Genomic DNA, 27596 nt, shown 5'->3' with positions numbered 1-27596 from the left:
AAACATATGATAATTACCCCACTCCCTTACAGAGAGGAGAAAGGAGAATGTATAAAATAATTTGTACCAAGGTAAATGTGAATGCATAAGCACTGAGGTAGTTATTGGGAGCATTTGACTTGAGGAGAAGAAAAATTCAATGGGGAAGGCTTCCTGAAGGAGGTGGGATTTCAGGAATACTGTAAAAATATGAAGAACTGTGGTTTGGATAATTTGAAGGAGTTTCAGCCTGGAGGAAAAGTGAGAGCAACAGGTTGGAGGTCAAAGAAGTATAAGTGATAGGTAGAGAAATCAAGAATGAAACCTAGGGACGTTAGCTTAGATGATGAACACAGAAGAAGAAGAAGAAGAGGAAGAAGAATTATGGTATTTTTAAGCACTTCCTATGTGCCAGGCACTGTAGTAAGTGCTAGGGTGGGTACAAGTAAACTGCGTTGGACAGAGTCCTTGTCCCACGTGGGGCAGCGGTCTCAATCTCCATTTTACAGAAGAGGTAACTGAGGCACAGAGAAGTGAAGTGACTTGTCCAAGGTCACACAGCAGACAAGTGGAAGAGCTGAGATTAGAATCCACAATCTTCTGACTCCTAGGCCCATGCTCTATCACTATGCCATGCTGTAGGGATTGTGTCCGAGCTGCTTATATTGTATTTACCCCATTGATTAGTACAGTGCTTGGCTCATTATAAGAACTTAACAAATACCAAAATTATTAAGAATGAAGAGTGAGAGCTGGGGCTTACTGGGAAAAGAAAGTTGATCATTAGAAAGAGAGAGAGCTGAAGGGCAGTGTCCCTGGTTTGGGGACTCAAGTCTTTATTTTACTTTGGCCTTAGTGACCAGGACTCAACACACTATCCCTCAGCTGGAAAGAGGCCTTCTCTGCTAGACACCTTCAGGATTTGCTGGCAAAGAGTTTATGCTTCTGTTGAATTCACTTCCCTCCTTTTGCTCAACTCAAAGCCACCAGGAAGAAGGGAGCAGCATGGCCTAGTGGAAAGAGTCAGGAGTCAGGAGATCTGGATTCTAATACCAACTTGTCACTGACTTATGTGATCTTGGTCAAGTCACTTAACCTCTTTGTGCCTCAGTTTACTCCTCAGTAAAAAAGGAAAAAAATATTTCTTGGATTTTAAACCCCTTGTGGGAAGCAGTGTTACCTAGTGGAAAGAGCACAGGCCTTGAAGACAGAAGACCTATATTCTAATCCCAGCTCTGCTCCTTGTCTGCTATGTGACCTTGGGCAAATCATTTCACTCCTCTGTGCCTCAATTACCTCATCTGAAAAATGGGGATTAAGATTATGAGCCTCATGTGGGACATGGACTGTGTCCAACCTGATTATCCTGTCTTTCATTCATTCAATCAATCGTATTTATTGAGCACTTACTATATGCAGAGCACTGTACTAAGCGCTTGGAAAGTACAATTCGACAACAGAGACGATCCCTACCTAACAAGGGCTCACAGTCTAAACAGGGGAGACAGACAGCAAAGCAAAACAGAACAAAACAAAACAAGTAGTCTGGCGTAAATATCAAGATAAATAGAATCATAGATATATACACATGCTTAACAAAATAAATAGAGTAATAAATAATATATACAAATATGCACAGTGCTGTGGGGAGGGGAAGGGGGACGAGCAGAGGGTGGGAGAAGGGGGAATGGGGAGAGGAGGAAGAGCAGAGGGAAAGGGGGCTCAGTCTGGGAAGACCTCCTGGACGAGGTGAGCTCTCAGTAGGGCTTTGAAGAGGGGAAGAGAGTTAGTTTGGCAAATGTGAGGAGGGAGGGCATTCTAGGACAGTAGGATGACGTGGGCCAGGGGTCGACGGCGAGATAGGCATGAACGGGGGACAGTGAGGAGGTGAGTGGCAGAGGAGTGAGTGGAGTGTAAGGGGTGGGCAGTAGAAGGAGAGAAGGAAGGTGAGGTAGGAGGGGTCAAGGTGATAGAGATCTTTGAAGCCAAGAGTGAGGAGTTTTTGTTTCGTGCAAAGGTTGATAGGCAACCACTGGAGGTTTTTGAGGAGGGGAATGACATGCCCAGAGTATTTCTGTAGGAAGATGATCTGGGCAGTGGAATGAAGAATAGACTGGAGCAGGGAGAGCCAGGAGGAGGGAGATCAGAGAGGAGGCTAACACCATAATCCAGTCGGGATAGTATGAGAGCTTGTACCAGCACGGTAGCAGTTTGGTTGGAGAGGAAGGGGCAGATCTTGGCGATATTGTGAAGGTGAGACCAGCAGGTGTTGGTGATGGATTGGAAGTGTTGGGTGAATGAGAGAGCAGAGACAAGGATGACACCAAAGTTGCGGGCCTATGAGATGGGAAGGATTAGTGCCATCCACAGTGACAGGGAAGTCAAAGAGAGGGCAGGGTTTGGGAGGGAAAATAAGGAGCTCAGTCTTAGACATGTTGAGTTTTAGGTGGCGGGCAGACATCCAGGTGGAGATGTCCTGAAGGCAGGAGGAGATATGAGCCTGGAGGGAAGGGGAGAGAACAGGGGACCCCAGCCCTTAATAGAGTGCCTAGCACATAGAAAGCACTTAACAAATATCCATAAAAAAGAGACAGGGACAATGAGACAGGGACTTTGTATCTTCTTCAGCACTTGACACATAATGTGTGTGTGTGTATGTGTGTGTGTCTGAAAATATATTTTGGAAGATGACAACTGACTAAGCTCCTCCCCATGAATGCAATTCTAGCTGAAAAGACTGTTGTAAAATCTATCTACATTGCTTACAAGTAAGGAAAAACTCTTGTGGCACTAATGGGTTTGTTCCATCTCAGACTTGTCTCTGTTTTGGATGCTTCCTCCTTACATCCTAATCTTCACAAAGCCTTGGCTCTCAGAGAGCCACTCTGCTCTCAATTTCTGACCTCCAGGACACCCTGTGTACTGAATGGCTTCCCAAAAGTCCACTGCTGTCACTTGATTTGAGATTGCATTTCACCCTGTCTTTCATTTTTTCTGCCATCCTGACTAGCTGGTGCCTCCTTCCAGGTCCTATCTAGGAGCTTCTTAGGTGTTCTGCTCTCTTCCTATTTCCTCACCCTGTCCCATTCAGAAGAACTGTCTTCCTGTGAGCCTAGTATGATCCAATGTTAGTAAACTGAACATATTCCGAACTTGTTGGTGTTCCTGTCCTGCCATTTAATGTTGAGTTTGGTTCACAGATGATGCTGAGGAAACTGTTCCTGGAGCTAGACAAATGCCATAATATCTCTTTTTTTTTGAGGGCCTGGTGAAATCTGACCTTTTCTAAAGCCTACTTCCTCCTGGAAACTTTCTTTGATTAACCTCTCACCTGCATAGGCATGCCAACCCACAGACACCTAAGAACTGTATTTCACTGTTAATGAGGTTTTTGTTAGCTAATTACATTTATTATTTATATCCATTCTTACCTTCTTTTAACTATGGATCTGTTATCAATTTATATAGTCTGGTCTAACCTGTTAGATTGTAAGCTCTTCAAGAGCAGGGATAATGTCTTTCATTTCTTCTATATAATCCCCAAGGACCTAGCAAATTACTTAGCAACCAGTAACATTCAGCACATTCCTCTGCACTCAGTAGAAATTTAGACAATTCTGGTGAAGAATACAATAATAATAATAATAATGTTGGTATATGTTAAGCGCTTACTATGTGCCGAGCACTGTTCTAAGCGCTGGGGTAGACATAGGGGAATCAGGTTGTCCCACGTGGGGCTCACAGTCTTAATCCCCATTTTACGGATGAGGGAACTGAGGCACAGAGAAGTTAAGTGACTTGCCAACAGTCACACAGCCGACAAGTGGCAGAGCTGGGATTTGAACTCAGGAGCCCTGACTCCAAAGCCTATGCTCTTTCCACTGAGCCACACTGCTGTAATTAGGTACTAAAGGGAGATGGCTAAGTTAGGGCTTGTCTAAGATTTTTAATGCTATATTCTTATCAGTTGTTCAATTAATCCCTGATTTTATTGGGCGCCTGCTGAATGCAAAGTATTGTGCTAAGAATTTGGGAGTCCAAAACAGAACAGCATAGGAGCAGTGTGGCCTAGTGGAAAGAGTACAGTACTGGGAGTCAGGTATCATAGATTCTAATACTGGAAAGACAGGTCACTTTTCATGGTATTTGTTAATCACTTACTATGTGCCAGGCACTCTAATAAGCATGGGGGTAAATACACAGTTATCAGGCTGGACTCAATCCATGTCCCACATGGGGCTCAAAGTCTTAATCCCCATTTCCAGATGAGGTAACTAAGTCCCAGAGAAGTGAAGTTACTTGTCCAAGGTCATACAGTAGACAAGTGGCAGAGCCAAGATTTGAACTCACTGCCTTCGGACTCCCAGCCTGTGCTCCGTCTATTAGGCCATGTTGCTTCTTAAGAACACTTGAAAGTTCCTGGGCATTGGATAAACTCAAGCTTCCAGGACGTTTTAACCCAGCAGTTGAGGCGGGATCAGCTTGGTAGCAGTTTGGAGTCTAGAGATTTTTTTATGGTATTTGTTAAGTGCTTACTATATTCCAGGGACTGTATTAAACACTGGAATAGATACAAGCTAATCAGGTTGTTTACAGTCCAGGTCTTATATGGGGCTCACAATCTTAGCCCCCTTTTTACAAATGAGGTTACTGAGGCAATGAAAAGTTAAGTGACTTAACCAAGGTCACATAGCAGACAAGTGGTAGAGTGGGATAAGAATCTATGTCCTTCTGACACCCAGACCCATGCTCTATCTACTAGATCAACTGTTTCCCTTAAGATCACTTCCCTTTTCTGTGACTCAGCATCCTCATCTGTAAAATGAGGATTCAATGTCTGTCCTTCCTCCCTCTTAGGCTGTGAACTCCATGAAGAAAGAGACTGTCTGATCTGATTGTCTTGTGTCTAACCCAGAGCTTGGCACATAGTAAATGCTTAACAAATACCAAAGCTATCATTATTAACATATCTTTATTTCGCCCTGCTGCTCTCATTATTTGCAAATAATTCTTATCTGTCTCCCTGTCCCATTAAAGTATAAATTTCTCGAGGGTAGAGAATATGGGTCTTATTCCTGTTGAATTAATCCATTAATCAAGTGGTGGTATTTTTAGAATACTTACTGGGTTCTGAGCACCGAATATGCCTTGCAAAAGCACGATAACTCCTCCAAGCATTTAGTAAGTACAGTATTGAGTACTCAGAAGATACTTTATAAATAGCATTGCCTCCAGGACGTCTCCACCTGGATGTCTGCCCGCCACCTAAAACTCAACATGTCTAAAATTGAGCTCCTTATCTTCCCTCCCAAACCTTGTCCTCTCCCTGACTTCCCTGTCATGTGGACGGCAATACCATCCTTCTTGTTTCACAGACCTGCAACCTTGGTGTAATCCATGACTCTGCTCTCTCATTCACCCCACACATCCAATCCGTCACCAACATCTGCCGGTCTCACCTTCACAATATCGCCAAGATCTGCCCCTTCCTCTCCAACCAAACTGCTACCGTGCTGGTACAAGCTCTCATACTATCCCGACTGGATTATGGTGTTAGCCTCCTCTCTGATCTCCCTCCTCCTGGCTCTCCCTGCTCCAGTCTATTCTTCATTCCACTGACCGGATCATCTTCCTAAAGAAACGCTCTGGGCATGTCACTCCCCTCCTCAAAAACCTCCAGTTGTTGCCTGTCAACCTTCGCATGAAACAAAAACTCCTCACTCGTGGCTTCAAAGGTCTCCATCACCTTGCTCCCTCCTACGTCACCTCCCTTCTCTCTTTCTACTGTCCACCCCATACACTCCGCTCCTCTACTGCTCACCTCCTCACTGTCCCCTGTTCAGGCCTATCCCGCCATCGACCCCTGGCCCACGTCCTCCCGCTGTCCTGGAACGCCCTCCTTCCTCACATCCACCAAACTAACTCTCTTCCCCTCTTAAAAGCCCTACTGAGAGCTCACCTCCTCCAGGAGGGCTTCCCAAACTGAGCTCCCCCTTTCCCTCTGCTCCCCCTTTCCCTCTGCTCCCCCTTCCCTCCCTTCTCTCCAACCCTCTTTTCTTCCCCATTCCTCCTTCCCCTTTCCCCTCCCTTCAGCACTGTTCTCATTTGTATATATTATTTATTACCCTATTCATTTTGTTAATGGGGTGTACATTTCCTTGATTCTATTTATCTTGATGATGTAGTCTTGTTTTGTTTCATTCTGTTTTGCTTTGCTATCTGTTTCCCCCATTTAGACTGTGAGCCTGTAATTGGGAAGGGATTGTCTTTATCTGTTGCTGAATTGTCCATTCCAAGCGCCTAGTACAGTGCTCTGCATATAGTAAGCAGTCAATAAATACTATTGAATGAATGAATGAATGAATGAATGAATGAATGAATGAATGATAACAGAAACCAAACACAAGTTCTTGTCCCACAAGCAGCTTACACCCTAATGGAAGAGACAGACAACAGAATTATTTACAAGTGGGAGTAATAGGGAAACCAAGGATCAGCAATCAAGGTAGAATTATCATAATCAATTTTCAAAAAGCTTTATCCATGACCTGATTATTCAATATTCTAAGCCTTTGAATTGTCTCACAGGAGGAAGATAAAAAGTTATCAGCAGGAGGGAAGAGATATTCCAGCTTTACATGCTCCTGCCCACTGTTTGTTTGGTGGACAACCAGGGCTCTTCTAGGATCGTCTGGGAGTTCAGATCCCAAGGGCAAATACCCCATTATTAATAATAATAATAGTAATTGTGGTGTTTGTTAAGCTCTTACTATGTGCCAGACACTGTACTAAGCACTGGGCCAGATAAAAAGTAATTGGGTTGGACAGAGTCCCTGTCACACATGGGCTCACATTCTTATGCCCTATTTCACAGATAAGGTAATTGAGGCACAAAGAAGTGAAGTGATTTGCCCAAGGTCACACAGCAAACAAATAGTGGAGCTGGGATTAGAACAGGTACTTCTGCCTCCCAGGTCCATGCTCTTTCCACTAGGCCATGCTGCTTCTCCACTAGGCTACAAAACACCAACAGAAGGGAGACTTAGGGCCTCAGTAAGGTGCCCTCATTGGCCACATCATGCATTCTGGCCTATTGTTGGAATTCTGTAATTCAAAGGAATCACCGTTATAGTGAGAGAAAAGGCAGGGCAGGATGCTGTCACCCATCGCCCGGGTATGGGTTCGTTTGGGAATTGACATAGTGAGGGAGAGAGAGAGAGAGAGAGACCAGGGATGGAAACCCTGAGTTTTATGCAAAATTTATTCCACAAGATAAATTGAATGATTTGATTATTTAGATGCTGTGAATTGAACTTCCTTTTTTGGGAGGAATATGATTATTTGGTGATATTAGAGCTTTCTTAATGGGAGGAATGTACTTGCATGTTACTCGCACATGGCAGAATACCCAGGTCCCACCCAGGCGGAATTCACTTCTGGCTTGTTCACACATGATGAGGCGGCTAGCTCTCACCCATGAGTACTTCCCACTTGGGATAGCTCTCACCCATGAGTACTTCCCACTTGGGAGGAATCCATTTATACGTTACACACCTGTGGTGAAGCCCCTAGCTTCCACCCATGAGCACTTCCAATTTGGAAGGAATCCACTTATGCATTACACACCCATGACGAAGCTCCTGGCTTTCAGCTCCATGAGCATTCAGCGGGACGGGACACTCACCCATCCCATGTCTCCTCACCTGGTGCAGGCGAAGCAGGCTTCTCATGCTCTGGACAGAGGCAACCTGCAGCTGGCTGCTGCAAGTCTTGATCCTCTATGCAGAAGGTTAAAGGCTGCAGTTATTTATCACCTGTGCTCCTAGGCCATTCCAGCTTCTGACCTCAGTTTACCCAATCTCTGCCCTCCCCCATCCTCCATACCTAATTTGATTGGCATGGGTGCGAGGGACACTTTCTGTATTCCCGGCTTGGGCTGTCAATCTAGAAGTTTTGGTTGTAGGGCCTTTATCCCACCCTCACTTCTGAGTTCCCCTTTCTGGCTCAGGTAGTTATGAGATAGCATTTGACCTTATGATGGTGTCCCAGGGTCACCTTGGGACAGCCGCTTCCACCCCCAGCCCCTCACATAGCCAAATTACCCTTCCACTCTTCCCCCATTCTTCTCTAGAGGAGAATGCTGAATTCCAACCTGGCTTCCAACTTGTGTTACTGACTTCTTTTTCTGGCTGGGGCACTAGATCCAGGAAAGTCAACTCATGTCTCTGATCATGGGGTTGATGATGTGTGCCTCATTCCTTTTTGGTGTTGGAAAGATGTTGGAAAGATGAATGGGCACTCTTTAAAGTTCTCCTAAATCCTCCAAGAATGATAAACAGCTGGAACTGTTGCATAATGAATTTCCTCCGGTGAGGGATAGTGACAATCAATCACAGCTCAGAACAAGAACTTCTCCATTGAAAATCCTGAAATGATGTAATTTGGTTTGCATACAAACTGAATTTTTATCTATTTATAATCCCTTGAATTGCTACATCAATATTGATACTTGCTAAACCTAATGCAAATAGCCAGTACAGGCTCACTTCCTCTACGGCCCCTGGCCCGAATGCCGTACGTCAGTGTGTGACCACATAGTGATGTAGTGAGGGATAGCAGGCTGTCTGGAAGATCTCAGGCATAGGTGTCATGGACCACAGGACACTGAATCAATATAATACTCTCCCAAGTGCTTAGTACAGTTCTCCTCACACAATAAGCGCTCAATGAATGATTGAATGAATGCATGAATGAGTCAGGCTCTTCTCTCCCAAGCAGCCCCTTGAGCCCTGGACTGATGACTCCTACTGGACAAGTTCCATCTGTTCCATCCAGGGAGACCAGATTGAATGTCCTGTAGAAATACGTCTGTTTTTCCTGTGACTTCTGCCTGACTTGTCCATGCAGCTGGGTATTCTAGTGTTCCATCCAAGATGAAGGTTGGAAGGCATTTGTTTAGCCTCAGAGCCTGTTTTCCTGTAACCCTCACAGTCTGAACCTGGTGAAGAGGGGAATGGGAGGAGGGGAAGCAGGTTTCCTCAGGGCTATCCAGTCTATACTTCGCTGTGCTGTCTGGATTATTTTTCTACAAAAAAGTTCAAGACTTGTTTCCCCACTCCTCAAGAAACTCTAGTGGTTGCTCATCCACTTTTGCCTCAAACAAAAATCCTCACCATAGCCTTTAAAGCACAGAATCACCTTGCCCCCTCGTACCTCACCTCACTACTCTCCTACTACAACCCAGCCCACTTACTTTACTCCTCTAATGCCAGCCTTCTCACTGTACCTCCATCTTATCTATCTCATCCCCGACCTCTCACCCACATCCTGTCTCTGGCCTGGACTGCCCTCCTTCCTCATATCAGACAGACAATTATTCTCCTCATCGCTTCAAAGCTTTATTGAAGGAACATCTCCTCTAAGAGCCCTTCCCTGATTAAGCCCTCGCCTTTCCTCTTCTCCCACTCCCTACTGCAATACCCTAGCTTGCTAAATTTACTCATCCCTCTCACCCAGCCCCACAGCACTTATGTACATATCTGTAATTTATTTATATTAATGTCTGTCTCCCCATCTAGACTGTTAGCTCATTGTGAACAGGGAATGTATCTCTTTATTGTTATATTGTACTCTCCCTAAAGCTTAGAACAGTGCTCTGCACACAGTAAGTGCTTAATAAATTTGATTGACTGGCTGACAGAAGCCAGCTGATTTGAAAGGCTGGTGTTTAGTCAATAATAATAATTGGGTAGCCATTAGGTCCTTACTATGGGCTAAGAACTATGCTAAGTGCTGGGGTAGACCCAGAGTAATCAGTTCAGTCTCATTCTTACTGAAACTGTGAGCCCCACATAGGACAATCCAATTGCCTTGTAACCCCCAGTGCTTAGAACAGTGCTTTGCACATAGTAAGTAACAAATACCGACATTATTATTATTATTATTATTCCCTGCCTTACACAGAGCTCTCAGTTCAGTCTAAGGGGGTGGGAGACCAGGTATTCAATCTCCACTTTCCAAATGAAGAGAGACTGAGACACAGAGAACCTAAGTGACTTGTCACACAGAAAGCAAGTGACAGAGCTGGGATTAAGACTCAGGTCCTCTAACTCCCAGTTCACGGGTTCTTTCCACTGAGTTATGCTGCTTCTCAAAGTTAGACAGAAAGGCTCTGCTCAGCCTTAGGAATCTCCTCACTGATTTGTCACAGAAGCTCGGGATGGACATAGTGCCCAAAACAGAAGTGCAACCAGAAATAACAGTAATAATAATAATAATATTTGATAAGCACTTACAGTTTGCCAAGCACTGTTCTAAGCACTGGTTAGATACAAGGTAATCAGGTTGTCCCTTGTGGGGCTCACAGTCTTAACAAGAAATCACAAGTGATTAAATGAGGACAGGGTTGGCCACATGTTTTAGATGTGAGGTTTCACCAAATGTGCCCACCCGCACACCCACTTCCTTTGCATGGGACCCTCTGCGCCCCTTCCCCACTCCCCACCACACACAGAAATATTTCGAGGAGCAGCAACAGCCTCTGCTCCCGCCATCTCTGCCACCTGGCTTTCTGGGGTCAGGCTTCCAGGGCCGTGGGGACAATGCCTACTGGCTTCCGGCAGAGGCCCAGACTTAGGGTGCTGATGATGAAGGTGGGGAGACAGACCGGTGGGGGTAGTTTTATCTGTCCCTCTCGCTGAAGGCTGCTCCTGTCTCTGCCACAGTAACTGAATCCCCTCTAATGCTTTGATGCATCTCCCAGGGGATGTGTTCCCCTCACATCTTGACTGGAATAATGAATCTCATCCCCGGTTTGTTCTTTCCCCTGTCCCTTTCTCTGTGCTTCCTCTCTCTGCCTCTTTTTTTATGGTAATTGTTAAGTGCTTACTATGTGCCAGACACTATACTAAGTGCTGGGGTAGATACATGATAATTAGGTTGGACACTGACCATGTCCCACAAGAGACTCACAATCTTAATCCCCATTTTACAGGTGAAGTAACTGAGGCAAAGAGGAATTAAGTCAATCAATCCAAAAATTGATCACATTTATTGAGCACTTACTGTGTGCAGGGCATTGTGCTAAGTGCTTGGGTTGGTACAAAACAAGAGTTCATAAAAACATTCCTTGTCCACTACAAGCTCACAGTCTAGACTGGGGAGACAGACATTAATATAAATAAATAAATTACAGATATGCACATAAGTGCTGTGGGGCTGAGGGCAGGTGAATAAAGGGAGAAAATCAGAGCAATGCAGAAGGGAGTGGTAAAAGAGGAAATGAGGGCTTAGTCAGGGAAGGCCTCTTAGAGGAGATGTGCCTTCAATAAGGCTTTGAAGGTGGGGAGAGTAATTGTCTGCCAGATATAAAGAGGGAGGAAGTTCCAGGCCAGAGGCAAGACATAGGTAAGAGGTTGACAGTGAGATAGACGAGATCAAGGTTCACTGAGTAGGTTGGCATTAGAGGAGCAAAGTGAGTGGTCTGGGTTGTGGTAGGACAGCAGAGAGGTGAGGTAAAAAGGGACAAGGTGATTGAGTGCTTTAAAGCCAATGGTAAGGTGTTTCTGTTTGATGCGGAGGTGGATGGAAAACCCCTGGAGGTTCTTGAGGAGTGGAGAAACATAGACTGAACATTTTTGAAGAAAAATGATCTGGGCAGTAGAGTTAAGTATAGACTGCAGTGGGGACAGAAAGGAGGCAGGGTGGTCAGCAAGGAGGCTGTTACAGTAATCAAGGCAGGATAGGATAAGGGCTTGGATTAATGTGGTAGCAGTTTAAATAGAGAAGAAAGGGCAGATTTTAGTGATATTGTGAAAGTTCAGCTGACAGGATTTAGTGATAGATAGAAATGTGGGTTAAATGAGAGGGATGAGTCAAGGATAATGTCAGGGTTATTGGCTTGCAAGACAGGAAGCAGAGTGGTGCTGTCTACAGTGATGGGAAAATCAGTGACTTACTCAAGGGCAAACAGTAGACAAGGGACAGAGCTGGAATTATAACCCAGGTCATTAATTCATTCATTCATTCAATCGTATTTATTGAGCACTTACTGTGTGCAGAGCACTGTACTAAGTGCTTGGAAAGTACAATTCAGCAACAATTGTAGGACCTTCTAACTCCCAGGCCTGAGATCTTTACACTAAGCCAAGCTGCTTCTCTGAAGGCCAATGGAGAGTTCAACACATGTCTTTTCCTTCTGGTAACTTCTCATCTTTAACTTCTCATCTTCTTCCACATTAAGCAAAAACTTCTGCCCACTGGCTTTGAGTCCCTCTGCCTACTCTCTCCTTCTTACTGAAATCTACTGGAAAAGATGTGGGACTGGGAGCCAGGAAACCTGTGTTCTAATCCTGATTCCACCACTTGCATGCTGTGTGGCTTTGAGGAAGTCCCTTAGCTTCTCTGGTCCTCCTTTTCCTCCTCTTTATAATGGGGATAAAATGCCTACCCTCCCAAACAATCGATCGATGGTACTGTGAACTTACCCCTTGAAAAACAGAGTACAAAGTGTTTGGGAAAGTAGACTGTGAACCCTATGTGGGACAGAGACTGGTTAATACACATTTATCCCAGCACAAAGAACACACAGTAAGCACTTAACAAATACCATAATTATATTTATTACAATCAATCAATGATCATTATTTATTGAGCATTTACTGTGTGCAGGCCATTGTACTAAGTGTTTAGGGGAGTACAATAGAGTAGATAGTAGATAATCCCTGTCCTCAAAGAGTTTATAATCTAGCCAGTGAAAGAGAAATTACAATAGATTAAATTAGAGTTTGGGGGAAGCAACAGTTTAAAGATATGTACTTAAGTGCTTTGGGGAGTAGTGGTAGTGGGTTGGGGGGTAAGTATCCAAGTGCTCAGGGATTGAGGACTCAAATACATAGTTGACTCAGAAATGTTGTTGTGGTTAAAAAGTGGGGGTGGAGGCTGTGAGCCCCAGGTGGGTCAGGAACTGTGTCTAATATATTATCTTGTAACTACCCTAGGGTTTAGCACAGAGTTTGGAACTTAAGGAAGTACTTAATGACTACAGTCATTATTATTATACCCTATTCACCTGCTAATACCCAGCTCACCGTCATAGCTATTTCTAGGCAGATTTTCCCACTGGCCCTTATGCTCTTTTCTCCTCTCCCAATTCCAGTCCCTTGCTCTTGCCTTCCCCTCTGCCTGAAATCTCTTTTCCCTCCAACACTAACAGGCCACAACTCTCAGTAGCTTCAAAGATTCTAGAAATCTCATCTCCTCTGGGAGACAAGTCTGGATTAGTTTCCTTCTCCCCAAGCCATGTCATCCCTGTAGTCACCTCAGCACTTTTGTATTTCCAGCCACGCGTAGAGCCTATGTACATATTGATTTATGTTCTCTGCTATTTATTGACTTATTTATTCACTTATCCATCTTTCCATCCTTTTGCTATAATCAGTTGTACCTCACTTTTCCTCCCAATTGTCATTTTTGTCTGCCTTTCTACCCTGTTTGCTTGTAAATTCTTTAAGGACTAGGATGATCGCTTTTTCCTTCATTATACTTTCACAAAACATATAATAATGGTGGTATTTGTTAAGCGCTTACTATGTGCAAAGCACTGTTCTAAGTGCTGGGGGGGGATACAAGGTGATGGTGTTGTCCCACGTGAGGGTCACAGTCTTAATCCCCATTTTCCAGATGAGGGAAATGAGGCACAGAGAAGTTAAGTGATTTGCCCGGAGTCACACAGCTGGCAAGTGGGAGAACCGGGATTCGAACCCATGACCTCTGAGTCCCGAGCCAGGGCTCTTTCCACTGAGCCACGCTGCTTCTCATATAGTGCCCTGCACACAGTAGACACCACATATGATGTTCTGCACAGAGTGGGCACTCAATAAATGCATGTCTGACAGATTGATTGACCGAATCCAGGGTCCACTGATGCAGCTGGAAATTCTGTTTTCTGCCTCCTTTTTCCTTCCTCTCTCACTCCAGTAAGAGGCAGCTGGATTTCTCTCCCACCCTCTAGGACCCACCTACAAGTGATCTGGGCCAAGTTGGTCTCCAACCTGGTGACAGTCCATCAGTCGGCCAAGGGTGTAATTAATTTCAGAGCAGAGCACTATACTAAACCCTCGGGAGAGTACAATAGAGTAGATAGACATGATACCCTGCCCTCAAGGAGCTTATAGTCCAGCAAGGGAGATGAACATTAAAACAAATTACAGGATGGGGAAACAACAGAGTATAAATATATGTGTATGTTCATGGTGTCGCAATGGGTTGGAGACGACTTGACGGCATAAGACAAGACAATAAGTGCTGTGGGGCTGGGGGTGAGGTGGATGACAGAGCGCTAAAGGGTTGTGAACTCCAATGAAATGGTGGCCCAAGGGTAGAATGGTGTGGGGAGTTGAAAGGTCAATGAGGGAAGGCTTCTCGAAGGAGATTCACTCAGCCCAAGGTAGCGTAACTCAAGGCCAACCACCGGGTGACCCCCGTCATTGGTGTCTGGGGGTTCTTCCTTTGCGACCAGCCCCCGGGGATGAGCGGGGGTTATCTGATGGGCACCAAGCCCAGAGTGCTCCAGCGGAGCAGCTGCCTCCCTCCAGTCACTCCCTCCGCCTGTTGGAGGAGCGGGGGGGTGTGGCTGGGGGGAGAGGACTGCTGCACCCTGCTCGCCGGACACCTGCTCAGGGCTTGTTTGCGTGGCTCCCCACTGTTTCCTCCCCTCTTCCCGGCTCCACTGCCGGTAGGCTGCTGTGTGCTGTGCAGATGTTTCGCTAATGCTGTTTTCTCATGCAAAGTTTTATCGCTGACTCCTCTGAGCAGCTGTTCTGTGTGTTCCTTCCTCCTAGTAACGCATTTCCTCTGCAAACACAGACTGCATCTGGTGCTGCCCTCGGACCACCCCCCCACCCCCGCCCTCTTCCCCATCTCATCCTCCTCCTGCTGCCAAAGGCTCCCCTGGAGAAGTGGAGGGCTGGCAGAGCTCAGAGTGCCATCCAACAGGGGCTGGCGCCTGCAGCTTAGCAGGCTCAGCTGTGACCTTCAGTTCCCTCCTGGGCAGAGCTGGCGAGGCTGGGCTTACCCTCCCCCAGCCTCTTCACTGCAGTCAAAGGTCATGGTGCTCAGGGAATTGGGGCAGCAAATTTAAGACTCTCTTGGAACTCCAGAAAAACCTGAGTGGGCATCAGTCTGAGGGATCTTCTGTACTGAGTAGGCCGAAGTGGGTGGAATATAAGCAGGGAAGACTAAAAAATCAATCAATCAATCGTATTTATTGAGCATTTACTGTGAGCAGTGCACTTTGGGGAAAGCCTCTTGGAGGAGATGTGATTTCAGAAGGGCTTTGAGATAGGGAGATCTGTGGCCTGTGGAACGTGAAGAGGAATGAATTTCAAACAGGATGAAGGGCATCTTTCTTTCTTCTTCTTTTTGGTAGTTGTTAAGTGTTTATGATGTGCCCGACTCTGTGCTGAATCTTGGAGTAGATGCGAAACAATTAGAACCCCTGTTCCAAGTGGGGCTCACAGTCTAAGGGAAGAGATTTGGTATATTATCCCCATTTTCAGATGAGGAAACTGAGGCACAGATAAGTTAAGTGACTTGCCCAAAGTCACACAGAGGACAAGTAGCAGAGGAAGGATTATAACTCAAGTCCTTTGACTCTGGGCCTGTGCTTTTTACACCAGGCTGGCTGCTGAGCAAGAGATCAGCATCAGGAGAGAAGAGAGCAAGGCACAGTTGAGTAGGTTAGCATAAAAAGAAACAAAGAGTTAAAACTAGGGTGCAGTGACAGAACAGAGTGAAAAGGTAGGGGTGAGAGAGCTGATTGAGTGAAAGCAAAAGCTCTGAAACTTCCCTCTAGACTGTAAGCTCGTTGTGGCCAGGGAATGTGTCTGTTATATTTGTTATACTGTACTCTCCCAAGAGCTTAGTACAGTGCTGTGCACACAGGAAGCATTCAATAAATACGATTGACTGACTGAATGGACAACCATTGGAGATTTTTGATGAATGGGAAGATGAAGGGAGAGCATTATTGTAGAGAAATAACTTGGATGGCAGAGCGAAGCATGAATTAGAGAGGTGAGAGAATGGAAACAGGGAGTTCAGTGCAGAGATGGCTGCAGTAGTCAAGCCGAGATTTGACAAGTGCCCGGACCACCATGGTGACTGCGGAATGGAGAGGAAGCGGTGGATCCTGGTAATGGTATGGAGGAAAAGCTCAGAGTGGTGGGGAATAAGTCAAGCTTGCAAGGTTATAAAGTAAAAAATGTGTACTTCCATGAAGAAAGGGGTGCCCCATGGCTTGTCCAGAGGCAGCAGTGTTATTAGCTTGATGTACTTGATGTGTTATTCTCTGTCCCCTGGCCCCAGGCCTAGAGGAACATTACAATCGGCCAGTGGAGTGTGGCCTGTGTCAGGGTCAGGGATCTGCCATATGGTCAACCTCAAACCCTCCAGAGCAGGAAGAATCAATCAATCCTCAATCACCTCAGAGTTCTTCCTCTGGCTGCCTATTTCCCTTGCTGCTCCTTGCAGAGCTGGAAGTAAGGAGGAGCCAGGGGCTTCTCTCAGTGGTGGAATCGTAAGGCACACAACCAGCTCTCTCCTTTCTACCTTGCTGATCTACTACAGTCCAACTAGCACAGTTCTCTCCTCTAACACCAAGCTACTCACTGTACCTCAGTCTCATCTATCTCGCCGCCTACCCCTTGCCCATTTCCTTCCTTTGGCCTGGAACTTCTTGCCCCTTCATATCCTATAGATCACCCCTCCTCCATCTTCAAATCATGCTTATTTTCCCCTATTCACCCTCCATTCTGCATCACCGATGGACTTTTTTTAAAAATGGTACTTATTAAGCCCTTATTGTGTGCCAGGCACTGTCCTAAGTTCTGGGGTAGATACAAAGTAATCTAGTTGGACACAGTCCCTGTCCCACATGGGGCTCACAGTCTTTATCCTCGTTTTAAAGATGAGGTAACTGAGGCTTAGAAAAGTTAAGTGACTTGCCCAAGGTCATACAGCAGTGGCAGATCTGAGTTTAGAACTCAAGTCCTCCTGACTCCCAGGCACGAGCTTTAACCACCAGACCATGCTACTTGTGTTTGTACCCCTTAAACACTTTGATATTCATCCCACCCTGATCCCCACAGAATTTATAAAATTTGTTTTATTGTATGTCTTATATGTCTTACCCTCTAGTATATAAGCTCACTATGGGTAAGGGACGTGTCTACTTACTCTATTGTTTTGTACTCTCCCAAGAGTTTAGTACAGTACTCTGCACATGGTACATGCTCAATTAATACCACTGATTGATTAATTGATTGACTGACCTAGCAGGAACAGCTTTCTCTGCACCTACTATAAAAATACATTACAGCTGCACACCCTTTGAGATCATCCCCATCTAAAGCAGACTCATCTCCTGTCCCTTAAGCAGGATTTAGGATATAAAGCAGCATGGGAAACAGCATGGCCTAGTGGAAATAGCATGGGCCTGGGAGTCAGAGGACCTGGGTTCTAATCCTGCCTCCACCATTTGCCTGCTGTATAACCTTGGGCAAGTCACTTAACTTCTCTGGGCCTCAATTTCCTCAACTGTAAAATGGGGTTCCAATACTTGTTCTCCTTCCTACTTAAACTGTGAGCCCCCTGTGAGAGAGGGACTGTGTCCAACCTGATCTATCCAAATCTACTCCAGTGCTTATAACCATGCTTGTCTCCCCCTTTAGGGGGATGTGTCTACCAACTCTGTTGCATTGTAATAATAATAATAATTGTATTTGTGAAGTGCTTACTATGTGCCAGGAACTGCATTAAGCTCTGGGGTAGAAACAAGACACTGTCCCTGTCTCACATGGGACTCACAGTCTAAGAGAAGCATGACCAGAGCCTGGTGAGCTGGAATAAGGAGGCATGGGGATGGACTGGACTCCCTTCCTGGAGATTGTCCTCGGGGAGAGCAGCATTGGTTGGCCAGTCCAACTTGTTAAGGTTGCAAAGGTAATAAATCAGACTCCTGGAAAGTTGGTTGGGGGTGGGGCTAAGCAGCTCCCTAATGCACTCCAGAGGGACAGGTGAGGTGCGGGGGGGGGCTGTTGGGGGAATCTAATGCAGCAGACAACTAATGGGAAGGAAGTGAAATGTCTCTGACAAGAAGTGCAGATAAGCAGTTTATGAGGAGAGAATGGGCAAGCCCTAGATGTCTTAAGGAAAGGCAGGAGACAAAGAGGCCATTCTTTATTTTTCCAAGAGACAAAGTAAAATTGGAACAGGCTTCAGGAGGCTCAGGAACAGAAAGAAGTTCAGAGGAGTGCATTAGACAGGGAAGAGGTCATAAGAAATAAGAGTTAATAGTTACCCACTCCTCTAAAAATGACTCTCAAAAATTCCAAACTCCTGTGCTTTTCTGTTGTTTTAATTGAATATGTTATAATATGTCACAGTACTATGGGGTGATTGTTTTTACAAAAAACCCAAAGCTTTATCATGTTTGAATATGTTTATTATTTATTCCTTGTTTCTCTCACTTCTACTTCATCTGCATACTTAGCACCTCCCCCTAAGCACTTAGATACTCCCCCAGCCCCTACCCCAACAGGATTTATGTACATAATCCTATATTTCAGTTGCTTCCCTTACCTGTAATGTATGTTAATGTCTATCTCTCCTTCTAGGCTGTAAAGTCTTTGCGGGCAGAGATCCTGTCTACCAACTAATCCTATTGCATTGTACTCTCCCAAGTGATGAGTACAGTGCTCTGCACTCTGCAAGCACCCAATCAATACAATCAATCAATCAGTCAATGATATTTATTGATCACAGCATAGAGCACTGTACTAAATGCTTGGGAGCCTACGATACAATAGGATTTGGTGGTAGACAGGATCCCTGCCCACATTAAAATAAATTACAGATAGGGAAAATGACAGGGTGAAAGGATAGTTACATAAGTGCTATGAGGCTGAGGATTGGGTAGATATCAAATACTTCAAGTGTACAGATCCACCAAGTGTATAGGTGACCGGAAGGGAGAGTGAGTAGGGGAACTAAGGGTGTAGTTGGGGTAGTGATTTTAATAAGACTTTGAAAGTGAGAAGAATTGTATGAACATATGAAGGGGGAGGGATTCCAGGCCAGAGGGAAGATTTGGACAATAGTTCATTAGTGAGATAAGGTATAATGAGTAGGTTGGCATTAGAGGAGTAAAGTGTGCAGACTGGACTGTATCAGAGAATCAATGGGATAAGATAGGAGAGTTGATTGAATGCCTTAAAGCCAGTGGTAAGGAATTTTTGTTCAACCTGGAGGTGGATGGACGACCACTGGGAGTTTTTGAGGAGTGGGAAGAAATGGGATGAACTTTTTTTCAGAAAAATGATCCAAGCAGCTGAGTGAAATATGGACTGGAATGGAAGAGACAGGAAGCAGGATGACCAGCAAAGACACTGATGTAGTAGTCAGGGTAGGATATGATAAGTGCTTGAATCAGCGTTGTAGCAGTGTGGATAGAGAGGAAGGGGTGAATTCTAGGGATGTTGGGAAGGTAGAACTGAGGATTTGGTGACAGAGTGAACATGTGGGTTGAATTAGAGAGATGAGTTGAGAATAATGCAAAGGTTATAGACTTGTGAGGCAAGGAAGACAGTGATGTAGTCTAATGTGATGTGAAAATCTGGGGGCCTTCCCTGACTAAGGCTTTATTTCCTCTACTCCCACTCCCTCCTATGTCACCTTTGTGTTTGGATTTGATCCCTCTATTCTCTCCTCCCTCAGCCCCACAGCACTTACGTACATATCTGTAATTTATTTATTTATATGAATGTCCTTATCTTCCTCTAGACTGTAAATTCACCATGGGAAGAGAACATGTCTACCCACTCTCAGTTTCCCAAATGCTTAGTACAGTGCTCTGCACACAGTAAGCTCTCAATAAACATGAGTGACTGACTGATTGTTTGGGAGAAGACAGGATTCAGTGGGAAGATGAGTTCTGTTTTGAATATGATAAATTTGAGGTGTCACTGAGACATTCAGGTTGAGATTTCCTGAAGGCAGGAGGAAATGAGAGACTGCAGAGAGTTCAGGGCTGGAGAGGTAGATTTGGTAATGAGCTGTACAGAGATAGTAGTTGAAACCATGGGAGTGAATAAGTTCTCCAAAGGAGTAGGTGTAGGTGGAGTATAGAAGGGGTCCCAGAGCAGAGAACAAGCTTGTAGAAGAGACTAAGAACAGCTGAGATTTCAAGGAAGATTAGGATGGAGTAGAGGTCACTGGATTTGTCAAGAAGGAGCTCATTGGTGACCTTAGAGAGGGCAGTTTTTAAAGAGGGAAGGAGGCAGAAGTCAGATTGCAAGGGGTTGAGGAGAGGAAATGGAGGCAGCAGGGGTAGACAATTCACTCGAGTTTGGAGAGAAACTCTGGGGGAAATGATGCAATAACAAGAGGGAGCCATGGGATTTGGAGGGGCTTTTTTTTGGAGGGGAGGAGTTGGAGCGGTGATGCATGGGTATGTTTGAAAGCAGTCGGGGAGAAGCCATTGCAAAGTGAATGGTTGAAGATGGTGGTCAGGGAAGGAAGAAGGGAGGGCACAAGTGTTTTGATAAATAAGGTGCAAAGTGATGGGGTCAGAGGCACAGGAAGCCCAGGGAACCCATCTTAGTCTTTTTGGGGGAAGATTGCACCCTTGGACTGAATGGTGTCCTTTGCCCATTACATGGGAAAATCCTTGGGTTACCAATTCCAGGGGCCAGAGGTGCTCTAGCAGCTGGCTGATCCTGTGCAGGGGAGAAGGCATAGAGATGAGCTTCAGCTGAGCCATCTTGTTTTTCGAGGAGCATCTGGGACAAAGAGAGAACATTTGTTTGATGCTGTTGCCCACTGGACAATGGAGTCATCTTTTTGGAGCAAGAACAGCAGGCCTTGGAGGTTTGCTTAGGGCTCAGTGACACATTTGGAATTTCGGGGCCATTAGAGGAGGCAAACAGACCCCAAATGGTTTATGATTTCAGCAATTTTGTTCTCCAAGGATGAAAATTGCCATTGCAGAGCGTGTTTTGTTGCAATAATGAAATATACCAAGTCTCAGTGAATATATTTTTGTTCCAGCCACAAGCTGGTCCTGCTGTTGCTGGGGTGTGGTGTTGGCCAGTCCCTTTCCCTGGCCGGGTTTGATGCCAGGTCTCCGCAGCACAAAGGGAAGAGAGCGAATGACCAATTTTCAGAGAATGGAGAATGAGGAGGTAGCTAAAATCATTAGCTCTTAGAGGGCAGGGAGAGCTTCTTGCTCTACTCTCTCAATGAACACAGTGTGGGCTCACTAATAATAATAATAATAATGTTGGTATTTGTTAAGCGCTTACTATGTACAGAGCACTGTTCTAAGCGCTGGGGGAGACACGGGGGAATCAGGTTGTCCCACATGGGGCTCACAATCTTAATCCCCATTTTACAGATGAGGTAACTGAGGCCCAGAGAAGTTAAGTGACTTGCCCACAGTCACACAGCTGACAAGTGGTAGAGCTGGGATTCAAACTCATGACCTCTGACTCCAAAGCCCATGCTCTTTCCACTGAGCCACGCTGCTTCTGCAACCAACACTATTGGTTGAATGGTTCCCCTTTTTATTTTGTATAATGCCCTTTCCCCTCAGTTATCTGGGTAACTTGAGAGATAAGATAAGTTGCTGTCATCTGAACTATCCAAAAAGTTTGGGTTGTGTAGGACAAGCCTCAAGCTGATCACCTGAATAATGACCTACACAGAGGCAACAGAACAAGCTCCCAGCCCCAGCACTGACCACTGGGCAAACATCACTAGGTCTTTGTTGAGGGCTCTCAGACACAAGATGAGAACCATTGAATGACTAAGAAAGGAGGAGCTTCAGAATGTAGACTATGAGTCCTATGTTGAACAAGGACTGTGGCTGTATTGTATCTACCTCAGTGTTAAACAAATATTATTATTATTATTTAAAAAACGACTAATCACTCTGCTCCTCCAAAATACCCCTGACAAACCCCTCATTTCCCCTATCTGCCCTCCCCTCTGTGCCTATAATGCACTTGACTGTGTACCCTTTAAGCCCTTTGATACTCACTCCAGCTCCACAACACTTATGTACATATTTATATTCTCTACAGTGTCCCTTATCTGTAATTTATTTTAATGTCTGTCTCCCCTTGAAGACAGCAAGCTCCTTGTGGGCAGGTATCAGGTTTACCAATCCCATTGTATTGTATTCTCCCAAGTGCTTAGAAAAGTGTTCTGCTCACAGTAAATAATAAATACCATTGATTTATTGATTAGGTGTCATTGCCAAGGACAGAGATCTGGGTTGGGCAGATGGAGGGGCTGACCTAAGGGAGCATTGTCCATGGTCTGTTGTCCTGATGATGAATTTAAACAGTAGAACTCGTTATGGGCAGGGAATATGTCTGCTAATTTTGTTGTATTATACTCTCCCAAGGGCTTAGTACAGTGTTCTGCATATAGAAGGTGCTCAATAAATAAGATTGATTGATTGATAGAGGTAAGACAAAGGAATTGAAGCAGGTCTCAACTACTCTTCTCAAAGCAAGAGCTTATAAATACTGACAGTGATGGAAATAGTGTTGACAATGACAACAAGGAAGATCATGATGAGATTTGGGATTGAATTATTTTAAAGCTGATATTATCAAGTGCTGAGGGACTAGCTCTGGTTAGGTTTATGAGATCAGAAGCTATAGATACCTTCAGAAAGGCGTACATGGACATTTGCCGTATCTCTCTGCCCTGGTTCCACCAACTCCTACAACTGGCAGGATTACAGGAGTCCAGCAACCTCTAGGCAACCTGGACTATTTGCTCTTTTTTGTTGTTGTTATTTTTTAAGAATTTCCTATGTGCCAGACCCTGTACTAAGACCTGGGGTAGATACAAGATAATCAGGTTGGACACAGTCCCTGTCCCACATGGGTCTCACAGTCTAAATCAGAGGGAGGGGGCTTTAATTCCCATTTTAGTAATAATAATAATAATAATAATGTTGGTATTTGTTAAGTGCTTACTATGTGCAGAGCACTGTTCTAAGCACTGGGGAAGATACAGGGTAAACAGATTGTCCCACATGAAGCTCACAGTCTTAATCCCCATTTTACACATGAGGTAACTGAGGCACAGAGAAATTAAGTGACTTGCCCACAGTCACACTGCTGACAAGGAGCAGAGCTGGGATTCGAACCCATAACCTCTGACTCCCAAGCCCAGGCTCTTTCCACAGAGCCACCCTGCTTCTCATCTTCTTTACAGATGAGGCAACCAAGGAACAGTCAAGTGAAGTGATTTGCCCAAGGTCACTAATAAACTTGCTGTTTATAAGTCTTCAGTAGATTTAGCAAGACTGGTATGATGATTGTGTGGCTCCAGAAGATCATTGTGCAGTGCACAGAATTTTATTTCCCTCTTTGATGAGGTACCCCATACTGGATATGTACCTTGCCCAACCTGGACCCCACCCCGTGACCCCCTCTTGTCCTGCCTTCCTTCTGGCAACTGCCCTCCACTACCTCCCCAGCTTAGCGTGGAGGGTCTACTCAGTTTGCCAGATGAGAAATTTGTCTCAAGATCTCAGAAACCATAGTCCCTCAAACATCCCCCAGTATATTCTTGAGCCTGCCAAATTAGGGCTGACTTGGCAACACCAAATGTCAGACAGGCTACAGAGAGACTTCCTTCCGCTTTGGCCCTAGCCTTTGGGGCAAGGGCTCAGAAGGGTGGAAAGGGAAAGCTGTCTTTCTGGAGCTTGGCTTGTAGGGCAGAGGGCTCAGTCCTGGGAGCCTGTATGTGTCTTTGAGAAAAAAGTGTCCTCCTCTAAAGTGGCAAGTGGGTGGCTTTCCACCCAGGCTAAGTGCAGGGGACACAGAATAGATGCCAGGAATGTTAGGGTCTTGCCCTAACTTGGGAGTCTGATAAAGTGGCACTTCAAAGCTCTGGGGCCCTGGGAGAGTTGCCTTGGAGTCCTCCTTCAAGGGAGCTGTCTGATTGACTCTTCTGACAGTGGCCAAAATGCAATAACCTGACTAGAAGGGCAAACGAGCCTTAAAGCCACCACTACCACAACTCCAGCATCAGTAGAGAGAGATATGATGGCCTGGAGGGGGTGGGAGAGGTCAGGAGAGAGACTGAGGGCTCAGAGAGGGAATGGGTAAGGGCTGGAGAGTGAATTGGAGTGGGAGTAGGCAGGAAGAGCCTGCCAAAGGGGTCCACAGGCTGGAAAGCAGGAGAGCAGCTGGCCTTGCCCTATGAATATCCGTTGGGAAGGCAATAATTATTTCTCCTCTTCCTCCGTTCAAACCAGTCCATGACGACACTCGCTGTCCTCCTGTGGGCGGCCCAGGGCCTGGGGGAATAATAAATGATCATAAAAGGCTCGGTAAATACGGATGTGAGACCAGGAACTTCCCGCCGCACGCGCACAGGAGGAAATGCTGGGCTTGTCTGAGATGGGCATGAGTGAATGAGTGTATCAACCTACCTGGGGAAGCGCTGACCTCCACAGGGTGGGCTGGAGACGCTGTAGGCCAGCCCATTAGTGGAATTCTGAATCATCTGGCTTTGGAACAGGAAATATCTTAAAGCATCAGCTAGTTTACAGTATGTGTGAGGCGCACAGGTTTGTGTGAGTGTGTGTGTGGTGTGTGTTTATGAGTGTTTGTGTATAGGTGATTGTGTGTGCTTGAGTATGTATAGATGTGTGAGAGAGAAAGTTTTATAAAGAGAAATAGAGAGATAAAGAGGCAGACAGGGACCTAAGCAGAGATAGAGATGGAAAGGTAGACCTTAAAAGAAAGAATGAGAGAATTTCACATAGAAACACATAAGCCTTCAACAGCAGCAAATCTTCACCACCGTAGGTCAGTGTCGAAGTGCACAGAGCAGTGAAGTTCCTCTAGCAGGTGGGATGTGCCCCAGTGAGAAGTCAACAGCTTTGCAATCTCCAAAGCCTGATTCCCCTTGGAAACTTTGGCCTAGCATATGCTGTGCTGTAAGATCATCTGAAATAATAACAGCACCAGCTGATACCCAGGGGATTAATCTTGCTGATCAGGAGATAGCCCAGCCCCACTGGATGGGGCAGCCAGACAAAGGTTTCTGTTTGGTAGGGGCAGGGAAGAGACGGATGGTTTGTTAAACATTGCCAGCATAGTTCACTGGTGCACTCAGCGGTCACCGGCTACCTAATGGCAACGGGCATTGTGTCGCAGATCCATTTGCTAATTTCAGCCAACCCAGTGCTATTGCTTATCTTTGTTGGTCTTGCTAAGATTAGGGCTGGCTCAGTGTTTTCAATGCACTGGCTGCTCGTAAAACATTCCTGAAGGTTGCCTCTGTTCAGGTGCAGACTCCTGAGCCTGCAGGCCCGGGCTGGGTCCTGTGGGGTCCTGCAGGCACTCCCCCCCCCAGCACACTCCCATCTTCAGCTGCTGCACCCTTTTCCTCCTCCGGGTGACCCTGAGTTTGTGGTCATGGACTGGGCCCTCCACAGAGAGGTCCCCCAAGCTCGATGACATCCAAGGATTCTTTTCTGTTGATCCCGGTTCTGCAGGCTTTCACTTTCTTCTTTATAATAATGGGGACAACTGGCAGTCAGTGCCACAGGAATCAGTCAACCCAATGCTCTTGGCTGGAGATTCTGGTTTCAGATCTGGGGCTCAAAGCCCTCCTAAAATCACATCTCCTCCAAGAGGCCTTCCCTGACTAAGCGCTCATTTCCTCCTACTCACTCCCCCTTCTACTTCAACTATGCACTTGGATCTTGGATCTGGAAAGCAGCATAGCCTAGTGGATAAAGCACGAGTCTGGGAGTCAGAAGGACCTGGGTTCTAATAGCAGCTCCACCACTTGTGTGCTGTGTAATCTTGGGCAAGTCATTTCATTTCTCTGGGCCTCAGTTACCTCATCTGTAAAATGAGGATGTAAAATGTCTGTGAGCCCCATGTGGGACAGGAACTTTGTCCAACCTGATGAACATATCTACCCCAGCTCTTAAAACAGTGCTTGACATATAGTAAGCGCTTAACAAATGCTATCATTACTATTATGATTATCTATACCCTCTAAGCACTTGATATTCAACCCACCCTCAGCCCCACAGCACCTCTCCTTGCAGGAAACACCCTGCTGTTTCCCCATCTGTATTTATTTTGATGTCTGTCTTGTCCTCTAGATAGTAAGGTCCTTGTGGGCAGGGATTGTGTCTACCAACTCTATTGTATTGTATTCTGCTGAGTGCTAAGTACAGTGCTTGGAACACAGAGTAAGCACTCAGTAAATACCATTGATTGATTCTTTGATTGGGACTGTCATGGTTGTCAGACAGTGAGAAATTCCCAGTCATTGCAGTAAGCCTGGGCCTCACTGCGATTACCTCCCTTTACCAAGATTTGAACTTCTGGCCTAGTGGAAAGAGACCAGGCCTGGGAATCAGAGGACATAGGTTCTAATCCCAGCTCTGCCACTTGCTTGCCACATGACTAAACATCCCTGTGTGTCAGTTTCCTCATCTGTAAAATGCGGATTCAGTACCTGTGCCGTATCCTATTTAAAACTGTCGGCCTCATGTGGGACAGTGACTGTGACTGACAGCTTGGCTTAGTGGAAAGAGCACGGGCTTGGGAGTCAGAGGTCTTGGGTTCTAGTCTTGCTCTGTCACTTATCAGCTGTGTGACTTTGGGCAAATCACTTAACTTCTCTGTGACTCAGTTATCTCATCTATAAAATGGGGATTAAGACTGTGAGCCCCATGTGGGACAACCAGATTACCATGTATCTACCCCAGAGTTTAGAAGAGTGCTTGGCACATAGCTCTTAAGTACGTCATCATCATCTGACCTGACAATTCTATATCTACCTCATCGCTTAGTTCATACCTTGGCACCCAGTAAACTCTTAACAGATACCCCAATTATTACAAGTGTAATAATATTAGGGTGTTTGTCATCAGACCAGCGACACATTCTTACCAGACTAGCCAGCTTTGCCAATAACCACCCACAAAGAGCACCGGTCTTCTGAGCAGTGACTGCAGCAGTGGCTAATAAACACTAATGCTTCCATCCCTCCTCCCCCTGCCTACTCTTGCCCTCCAACCCCATTCACCAGAGAAAGCGGCATCTTGGGCTAGAACATCCTGGCATTGGTCTAAACTGACATACTCCTTCCCAGATGTTCTTCCAAACATCTTCCAAAGGGTCCAGCAGCTAGAAAGTTTCATTCAGGAGAAGATCAGCCCAGTATGGGCTTCTGGGGAGGATAGTCTAAAATGCACATTATCTGGGAAAAAGCCCAGCTGGGGCCACCTTGCCCTGTTTCCTGTGATTCCTTTCATCTCAGCTTTAAGGAGTTTCCAGGATTCCCCGGTCCCAGGCTCATCAGGCTCTTAGCCAGGGAAGTGGCACATAAAGAGTGGCTGCTCAGGAGCTCAGCCTCACTTGGAAAAGAAAGAGCACCGAGAGGCAGGGCCTAGGCTATTGTCAGCTCCTGTGATGAGTAAACAGCTCTTTGGGAGTCAAGGACCCTCAGTGGGGTGGGTGACGGCAGCCCCAGTCATTTCCTCCATTTCAGATTTGCAATGGATT

The sequence above is a fragment of the Ornithorhynchus anatinus genome, chromosome 1 (assembly GCF_004115215.2).
Source record: "Ornithorhynchus anatinus isolate Pmale09 chromosome 1, mOrnAna1.pri.v4, whole genome shotgun sequence".
Lineage (NCBI taxonomy): Eukaryota > Metazoa > Chordata > Mammalia > Monotremata > Ornithorhynchidae > Ornithorhynchus > Ornithorhynchus anatinus.
The sequence above is the reverse complement of the archived record's forward strand: the minus strand, read 5'-3'. Positions refer to the sequence as shown.